Source organism: Sceloporus occidentalis, unplaced genomic scaffold, assembly GCF_023333645.1.
Source record: "Sceloporus occidentalis isolate IW3139 unplaced genomic scaffold, rSceOcc1.0.p SCAF_2, whole genome shotgun sequence".
Classification (NCBI taxonomy): Eukaryota; Metazoa; Chordata; class Lepidosauria; order Squamata; family Phrynosomatidae; genus Sceloporus; species Sceloporus occidentalis.
Window position 1 is genome coordinate 116,888,140 of NW_028316982.1, and position 9,749 is coordinate 116,897,888.

The 9,749-nt window shown below is 42.3% G+C and overlaps 1 protein-coding gene across 2 annotated transcripts in view; it reads right to left on the reverse strand.

The window, feature by feature from the left end:
* ANXA11 (annexin A11) overlaps positions 1–3,110 on the reverse strand; it is a 47,650-nt gene extending 44,540 nt beyond the window's left edge. For both annotated transcript variants that reach the window (XM_089510687.1, XM_089510685.1), the window contains exon 1: positions 3,036–3,110. The gene's annotated coding sequence lies outside the window, so the exon portion shown is untranslated. The remainder of the gene's footprint in view (positions 1–3,035) is intronic.
* Positions 3,111–9,749: the final 6,639 nt, after the last annotated feature.

A 9,749-nucleotide genomic window follows, 5' to 3' on the forward strand; every position in this document is an offset into this window, starting at 1 on the left:
CCCTCTAGCTTTCTAGTAACAAACTCTGGCAAACTCTCTGCTGAGGTGACGGAACATGTGCCCACAGAGAGGGCTCTGAGTGCCACCTCCGACACACGTGCCATAGGTTCGCCATCACTGGTATAGACAGTAATAATCTTGCTATATCAGACATGGGGTCCATTTAAGATCCAAGCAAAACTGCAGAAATAATTGAGTTTGACACTGCTTTAAGTGCCCTGGCTCAATGCTAGGGAATTCTGGAAACTGTAGGTTTTTTTTTTTAAAGACATCTACCCTTCCCTGTCAGAAAACCCTGGAGCCACAATAAACTACACTTACCGGGATTCCCTAGCATTGAGCCAGGGCAGTTACAGCAGTCTCAAACTGAATTATTTCTGCAGTCTGGATTGGACCTAAGTCTACACTGTCTCCAACAGTGGTTAAATGTATTCCAGGGCAAGGCCCTGGGGCTGAACAAAAGAAGAATTACACTATTAAAATTCTTATTTGATTTCAATAGACAAGCCTGCTGATACACACTGACTAAACCTTTCTGCTGCAAGTGTGTGCGGCTAAATAAACCACAGATCCTTTGCCCATGGTTTGTTTACTGTGACATCCAAATCCTATATGACCCAGCACTCTGGCATCTCTCCACCTCAAACAAGCCACAGAAACAACTTTCATTCTGTTTTAGTTTTATTTCTCTGGCTTCAAAGAAGAGACATAGTGGGATGCCATGTTTTGCCAGGTTTGGACATTATCACAATAAACAAACCACAGATCACAGGGAATCACTTGGGACAGTAGCACGCTTATAATGAATAATACGCTACAGTTCCCACAAAAACCTGGCTTATTACTGTGAAGTCTGAACTAGTCTTTCATTGAGTTTTGCTGTAAGAAAAAAAGAGGGGAAGGGGGAAGAAAACCATATGTGTTCTCTTAAATTCCTTGGAGAAAAAGACAGGGTGTAAACGTAATAAAAGAAAGAATAAAACACCTCTATCTTCCTGCCCTAAAAGACCCTCTTTTCAGAAAACTTTTCACAGGTAAGGCAGAGAGAATAGTGTAAAGGCTGTGCAGAATAACATGCCAAAAAAACCATTACTAATGAATATGGACAGTGCAGTGGATGGTTAAGAATATCAGGGTGTCTTTAATTCATTACACTTCCATAGGAGAGCAAATACCTTTCAAACAACAAGCTAACAAGGAACATGGGTTTATTGTGACTTAACAATTTGCCACTGTACACAGTTTCTCAAACAATGCCATCCCAAATCCATTCAGAGCAGTCACTTTCATTTATTAAGGAATCATAAAAATTACTGATTACATACACGAAGGAGTTAAACACTTCTTGTTGTTGTTGTGTGCCTTCAAGAAATGGAGCGTAATGAGTTAAGGACAGCCTGAACTAGGAACTTCCGCTGTATATTCTTATATTCTTAACCGTTCAGTGCACTATCCATATTCATTAGGAAGGCAACGGCAAACCTCCTCTGAACCAATCTGGCCAAGAAAACCCCATGATCGGTTTGCCTTAGGGTCGCTGTAAATCAGAATCGGCTTGAAAGCCGCCCAATAAAAATATGCAACAACATCAAAAACCACAACCCAATCCTCTTTGCCAGTGGGTTTTGCCAGGAAAGAAAGACGCAACAGAGCAGGGCAAGGGTTGCTGATGAGTCAAGGAGATAAAGTATCTGCTGTACAATCGGCATTTTGTTGTTGTGTCACTTCAAGTCGTTTCTGACTTACGGAGACCCCATCCTGGGGTTTTCTTGCCAAGATTTCTTCAGAGGAGGTTTGCCGTGGTCTTCCCCTGAGGCTGAGAGAGTGTGACTTGCCCAAAGTGGGCTTTATGGTTGAGCTGGGACTCGAACCCTGAGTCTCCAGAGTCATAGTCCAACACTCAAACCACACTTAGAATATTAATATTAATATTATTCCTTATTATTATTGCAGAAAAGTCAAAACAGCTGCACAGGTCAGGGTCCTATCTACACAATTTGCTTGTCACTAAGGAGTTCATCACACGAAGGAGATTGAGAGTTTATCCTGTAAACATCCGGGGGAAACTGCGCAATTACACAAAACGGTTTCACGCGACGTCATCCAAAACCCGCCGTTAAAAGGGGTCACAAAGAGGCATTAACACGCATCTTTTTTTTACTTTCAGGATATCAGCGACAATGCATTTCTGATATCGCTTTGTTGGCACAATTGCATGTGGTAGTCATTCGCGCAACTACTCGCCACTTTCGCTTCATTCGCGGGATGCTTTACATGCGCTTTAATCTCTCTTTAATGCTGATAACAGCCCCGATGTGATAAACTCCTAAGAAGCAGTAGTGGTCAGGAGCGTTGGAGTAGGACTCTGGGGACCAGGGTTCGAATCCTGGCAATGGAAGCCCACTGGGGGACCTTGGGCAAGAAGTCACACTCTCTCAGCTTCAGGGGAAGGCTATGGCAAACCCTCTCTGAAGAAATCTTGCCAAAGAAACCTCATGATAGGGTTGCCATAAGTCAGAACAGCCTTGAAAGCAACCAGGAAGAAGAAGAAGAAAGAAGAAGCCCAAGGAGCCTCCCTTTTCCCTATGAGCCATATTTGCAGCTCCAAAAGGGAAGAAACAGGGGAAGCCTTTCAGCCTTCAGTGTCTCTTTCCTTGTAGGGAATAAAAGTGCCTCCTTGGAAAACAGAGAGAGAGGATGGCAGCCAAGTTGGGAGTCAGTCCCTCTCACCTCAAAGGAGGACAAGGCACCACAAAATGGAGGACCTCCCAGGAATATAGGACCAAACAAAAGCTCAAAAACAAGTCCTCCTGGAAATGTAAAATCAATCCTTCTTAGGTCCAAACCACACTGCAGAAAACTAACCCAGTTTGAGACTGCTTTGACTGTCCTGGTTAAGTGCTTGGGAATCCTGGGGACTGTAGTTTTCTGAGAGCTCTGGGTGCCACAATAAACTACCTAGCACTGAGCCAGGGCTGTTAAAACGGTCTCAAACTGGGTTATTTCTCCAGTGTGGACGCAGATCCCCCTCTTACCTGGATGAGAAAAGGGGAATCCCAGGAAGGCCTCTGTCTGTTTTGCAGTGGCTGAGTCGAATGTTTTCCAGGAAGGGAAAAACTAAGAGCAATAATAAGAGGAGGAGGAGGAGCTCCATGTCTCCTCCTCGGCCCTCCTCCTTCCCTCTCAGGGCTTGGGAGGAGTAGGCAAGCCTCGGGTTTCAAGAGAGGAGGAGGAGGCCTGGAGGGCAGGGGAAAAGTGGAAGGGCTCCCCCACAAACACAGGAGCACAAAAGCTCACAAACACTCATATGAATGCTTCTTAGTCATGCTCAAAATGGAGGGCATTCTTCAAGGACCAAATGGAGGACAAAAGCTCACAAATACTCATGTAAATGCTTCTTAGTCGTGCTCAAAATGGAGGGCCTTCTTCGAGGACCAAATGGAGGACAAAAGCTCAAAAACACTCATGTAAATGCTTTTTAGTCATGCTCAAAATGGAGGGCATTCTTCAAGGACCAAATGGAGGACAAAAGCTCACAAATACTCATGTAAATGCTTTTTAGTCGTGCTCAAAATGGAGGGCCTTCTTCGAGGACCAAATGGAGGACAAAAGCTCACAAACACTCATGTAAATGCTTCTTAGTCGTGCTCAAAATGGAGGGCCTTCTTTGAGGACCAAATGGAGGACAAAAGCTCACAAACACTCATGTAAATGCTTTTTAGTCATGCTCAAAATGGAGGGCCTTCTTCGAGGACCAAATGGAGGACAAAAGCTCAAAAACACTCATGTAAATGCTTCTTAGTCGTGCTCAAAATGGAGGGCCTTCTTTGAGGACCAAATGGAGGACAAAAGCTCACAAACACTCATGTAAATGCTTTTTAGTCATGCTCAAAATGGAGTGCCTTCTTTGAGGACCAAATGGAAGACAAAAGCTCAAAAACACTCATGTAAATGCTGCGTAGCCATGCTCAAAATGGAGGGCCTTCTTCGAGGACCAAATGGAGGACAAAAGCTCAAAAACACTCATGTAAATGCTTCTTAGTCGTGCTCAAAATGGAGGGCCTTCTTTGAGGACCAAATGGAGGACAAAAGCTCACAAACACTCATGTAAATGCTTTTTAGTCATGCTCAAAATGGAGGGCCTTCTTCGAGGACCAAATGGAAGACAAAAGCTCAAAAACACTCATGTAAATGCTGTGTAGCCATGCTCAAAATGGAGGGCCTTCTTTGAAGACTAAATGGAGGACAAAAGCTCAAAAACACTCATGTAAATGCTTCTTAGTCGTGCACAAAATGGAGGACCTTCTTTGAGGACCAAATGGAGGACAAAAACACTCATGTAAATGCTTCTTAGTCGTGCTCAAAATGGTGGGCCTTCTTTGAAGACTAAATGGAGGACAAAAGCTCAAAAACACTAATGTAAATGCTTCTTAGTCGTGCTCAAAATGGAGGGCCTTCTTCGAGGACCAAATGGAGGACAAAAGCTCAAAAACACTCATGTAAATGCTTCTTAGTTGTGCACAAAATGGAGGGCCTTCAAGGACCAAATGGAGGACAAAAGCTCAAAAACACTCATGTAAATGCTTCTTAGTCGTGCTCAAAATGGAGGGCCTTCTTTGAGGACCAAATGGAGGACAAAAGCTCAAAAAGCACTCATAAATGCTTTGTAAATGCTCAAAATGGAGGGCCTTCTTCGAGGACCAAATGATTATGGAGGACAAAAGCTCAAAAACACTCATGCAAATGCTGTGTAGCCATGCTCAAAATGGACGGCCTTCTTCGAGGATCTAATGGAGGACAAAAGCCCAAAAAGCACTCATGTAAATGCTGCATAGCCATGCTCAAAATGGAGGGCCTTCTTCAAGGACCAAATGGATAAAAGCTCAAAAACACTCATGTAAATGCTTCATAGCTGTACTCAAAATGGAGGGCCTTCTTCAAGGACCAAATGGAGGACAAAAGTTCAAAAACGCTCATGTAAATGCTGTGTAGCCATGCTCAAAATTAAGGGCCTTCAAGGACAAAATGGAGGACATGCCTAAAGAAAAATAGCAAGCAAGTACATTTGTCAGCTCAAATCACTGATAAAAAGGAAATCCACGCCTCTTACTCATGCTCAAAATAGAGGACATTCAAGGACAAAATGGAGGATATCACCAAAGAAAAGCTCAAAAACACTGATATCTAAGTAAATCCATGCATCTTAGTGATGCTCAAAATGGAGGGCCTTTGAGGAAAAAATGGAGGACATGACTAAAGAAAAGCTCACAGTGTGTAAATCCAGGATTCTTAGTCATGCTCAAAATGGAGGACGTTTTGGAATTCCTTCTGGCAGAATGGAGGGTGTGTCCTGGAAAAGGAGGACATCTGGTCAACCTGCACCTGCATGAATACTTTTCCCTGCCATCTGAACTGAAGACAGCCACCACAACATTTCTCGTCCCTGGCCCGTCATCTTCCTGACTTTCCCACATGATTGGGGTTTGCGCTTATCCTGTTTCAGATGGGGTTTGCGCTTATCCTGTCTGGGAAGCGCAAATGAAGGCGATTGTGCAAAAGGCTTTCAGATGAAGTTGCGCAAATCCTATCATTATCCCGCCATTAACCTTATCATTAAAGTGACATTGGCCATTAACCTTATCATTAAAGTGACATTTCGGAGCTCCTTCACACGCCGTGCCCAGGGCACCCTAAGTAGCCTGGGGCGGCACAAAGATGTCACGCCCACACTGCACCGTTTGGACACAGCTGTGACATCATAATGGCAGCGCCTGTGTGCACAGGGCGCTGCCATTATCATGCCACCATTACGTGCAAAGGTTGGGGACCGTACGGTTGCCGCACGGTCCCGTAACCCTAGCATGGCGCAAGCATGGTGCGTTAGTGCCATGTGTATCGTGCCATAGTTAAGAATGAACATCCTTCTGTCCATGATGCAGAATAGTGACCAACATTTTTTATTGTCAGGGGAAAGAGTTTTGTGAGATTTTCTGTTCCAGGTGCCAAAATAACTTGGTTAATTTTTACTACTATAGGGCAAGGGTGGAAATTGTGTAATTTGTGGGTCACATGAAGACAATAAAGACCTGTGTGACCACTGCAAGCCACCACCCCCTGAGCCACCAAAGCCTTCCACCCCATCACCAAAACTAAACAAAAAATAAGGGAGAAAAAGAGAATTATGACTTCTTAAATCAACTTATTTGAGATGTGGTGCTGGAGAAAAGTACTAAGGATACGTTAGACAGCAAAAAACTCAAATAAATGGGTCCTAAAACAGATCAAATCAGAAGCCAAGATGACAAAACTGACGCTGTTGTACTTTGGCCACATCATAAAGAGGCATAATTCAATGGAAAAGATGATAATAGTTAGGAAGGGTGGAGGGCAGTAGGAAGAGAGAAAGACTATGCATCAGATGAGTAGACTCAATTAGGCAGGCCACATGCATGAATCCACAAGACGTAAGCACAGCAGTGGAAGATGCGGGGGGGGGGGGATGTCTTGGAGATGTTTCATCCACAGGGTCACCATGAGTTGGAGCCAACTCAAAGGACAGCTATCAACAGCAATCCTCCATTGATTTTTTTCTACAAGAAAGTCCAGAATTTTTGCACTGAAGCAGCTTTTGAAAAACCAGATGTGTCCTTCAAGTAACTTCTTGATTTGCCAGAAGTTAGTAGTACAGCTGACAGTAGGTATGAAGGTTAGAAGGTTCCCTCTCTGTGGCTGTGCCTCAGGGAAATGGGTTAGCTTGACCCAGAAACCATAGACAAGTTGGTAAAAAGATGGATTTATTTCATCCACAACAGATGATTTATTTGAAGGCGTGGAAAAGGAAACTTGGCTCAAGAATGCTATAACAAACCATATACAGGTATATCTCAGTTAGATGTGTTCCTGGACATTACTTCTTTAACAGAAATTTGGAGAACTGAAATGAAATTGAAAGAATAGAGATCAGTCCATACTTCACAAAAATAACATGTAGAAATGAAAAGGAAATAATAGAGACCAGTCCCTACATCACAAAAAGAAGAGTAGTTCAATATGTTTCAGCAGACTTTGTATTAAAACTAACAATATGCACATATGAAATGAAATAACCAGGTCATGTAAGCCTTGCTTAAGTAAACAAAAACATTTTAAAAATCTTCTCCAGACCACTTGAAAGCTGCTTCCAAAATTAATCCAGGGAATAATTTTCTTTTACCAAGCCTTCACTTCTCTTATGATTGCCATTTTGGTGGCCAGCCTTCTACTAACTGTCATTTTCTGACTTAAGGCAACCCTGAGGTGACTCTATCACAGAATTTTCTGTGGCTGAGTGTATGTGACTTGTCCAGTGTCACTTAGTGGGTTCCCATGGCTGAGTTGGCATTCAAACCCTGGTGTCCAAATTCATAGTCTGGCACTCAAACTGCTATGTCATGATGGATCTATGTTGGCAAACAGACCTATTCTAGACCTATTCATTTTTAACATGCTAACAGTAGCTGATGAGGCAGGCTTATCTATTATATTGTTTTCTCTCTGTTTATTTGTCAACACATGCTCAGCAAGGGATTCTGGCGGTAGCTGCACTTTACCTTGCTTGTAGGTAAACAGCTGCAGTTTACCTTGCTTGTTGTGCCTTGCTTGTAGGTGCGCATGGCCCCAAGCCCTTTACGGCTGCTTACATGTATGCTTGCATGCACACAACTACATTAGATTTAGCTATAGCAGAAACCCACTCTTTCCCACCTCAGGATTTGCTCATTTCATTGTTTACTGCACACAAACTGCTGCAAACTAACATCAAAAGTCTGTGTTACTCTAGCACTCCTTCATAATCTTCCCAATGCTGATGCCGCTATAAAATATCCAGCTAGACAAAGGAAGGGAGCTAGACTGGTATTAAAACCCTTGGATTTTTTTTAAAGGTGTTTTAATGTTAGGGGCTTCATTATTCATAAATACACATTATTCATGCCCACTATTCCATCTAAGCACAGTGAGCAGGTGTCACACCCTCAAAGGAGGACAAGGCACCACAAAATGTAGTGCATTCAAGAAAAATGTAGGACATGACCAAATAAAAGCTAAAAACACTCATATAAATGTAAATCCATGCTTCTCTGGTCCAAAACACACTGCAGAAATAATCCAGTTTGAGACCGCTTTAACTGGCCTGGCTCAATGCTAGGGAATTCTGGGAACTGTAGTTTTGTGAGACATTGAGCCTTCTCTATCAGAGAGCTCTGGTGTCACAATAAACTACAGTTCCCAGGATTCCCTGGCACTGAGCCAGGATAATTAAAGCAGTCTCAAATTGGATTCTTTCTGAAGTGTGTTTGGAAGCTCAGTCATACTCAAAATGGAGGGCATTCATGATGAAATTCCTCCTGAACAGAAGGTTGTCATGTAAGACAGGTCCTGGAAAAGAAGGATGTCTGGTCACCCAGCATATAAGTGACAATATTGTCTAGTCTGCAAATATGGTTCACCAATTTGAGCCACACTTCCACTTATCACGGAAGGCATCTACTACAAGGTTGCAGCTCATTCATAATTTTCATGGACTGTTAGGCTCTCCAAAGCTAAGACTACAGTAAGTAGTACGTACATTAGACAGAGATTGTTGCTGTTTTCCATGAAGGCAAGATGGCTAAAGGTGTGTTTGTTTGAAAAATGTTTTGATGAGCTACAGAAAACAATAGCAAATAAACTTACAGAGAAAAGCCTAATGCATTGTTTTGTGGAAATATAATGCACATGTTTTTTTTATCTGTCAGCCTTACACCAGAGAATAGGTCTGCCACGAGAGATGAAAAGGAACTGTAATAGCAGCGAGGAGTCTGTTTTTCAGTTATTATATATTTTAAAACAACACTGTGTGGGTTACATGCCTCCTTAAGGTGGGGCTGGCTGTCCTCAGGTCTTATGAAGCTGGAGGATGCTGTCCAGTCACCAGAGTTGAAATAAGAGTCAAATATCCAACCAGCTTCTATAACCGGATGGAGAAAGGAAGTATCTTGCTATTGGACATCAGTTAGCAAAATATGATAGGCTGTCCCTGTGGTTGCTCTATGTAGAATAAACCACACCCTCCTGCTTCTATTTATATATACAGCCATCTTACCAAAAATATGATGCCTATAATTAGCAAGAAGCAATTACATTATGTCAACGACTGTGTGTCATACAAAAGCGGTAGCGTATTACCAAAGCAATAGGGAAATTTATTTCAAGGGAGACTACTATGACACACATGCCCTTTCAATGGGGCCACTTCCTCATCAAATCAAAGTAACTGATACAGTGAAAAAGACCTGTTTAAAGACACATTTTATTTATTGCATTTTATCTTTCTGTAACCAAGCTTTATTAAATGATTCACATAATAAACAGAAACTGTCAAACGCACTATGATAGTACAGAACAGAAGTAACTATGTTATGGATTGAAAAATCCACATAAAATCAAAAGATGAAAATTACTGAAAAGTACCCTTGGAAATTTTTTAAAGCTGCCTTCAGGCACCAAATGTAATAATCAGTGTGTGATTTTTATAAAAACATGGGCCTCATTCCCACTTACAAAAAAAGCGGTTTGTGATCCAAATCGATGGATCGGTTTGACAGTGGAGCATGGTTCCCACTACATTTGCCCCAATCACATGTTTTCCTTGTAAAATAACCCACTTGTGGTTCACATTCACAAATGAATCAGTTCAAAATGGATCCTCGACAGCTGGCTGAAGGGCAAAT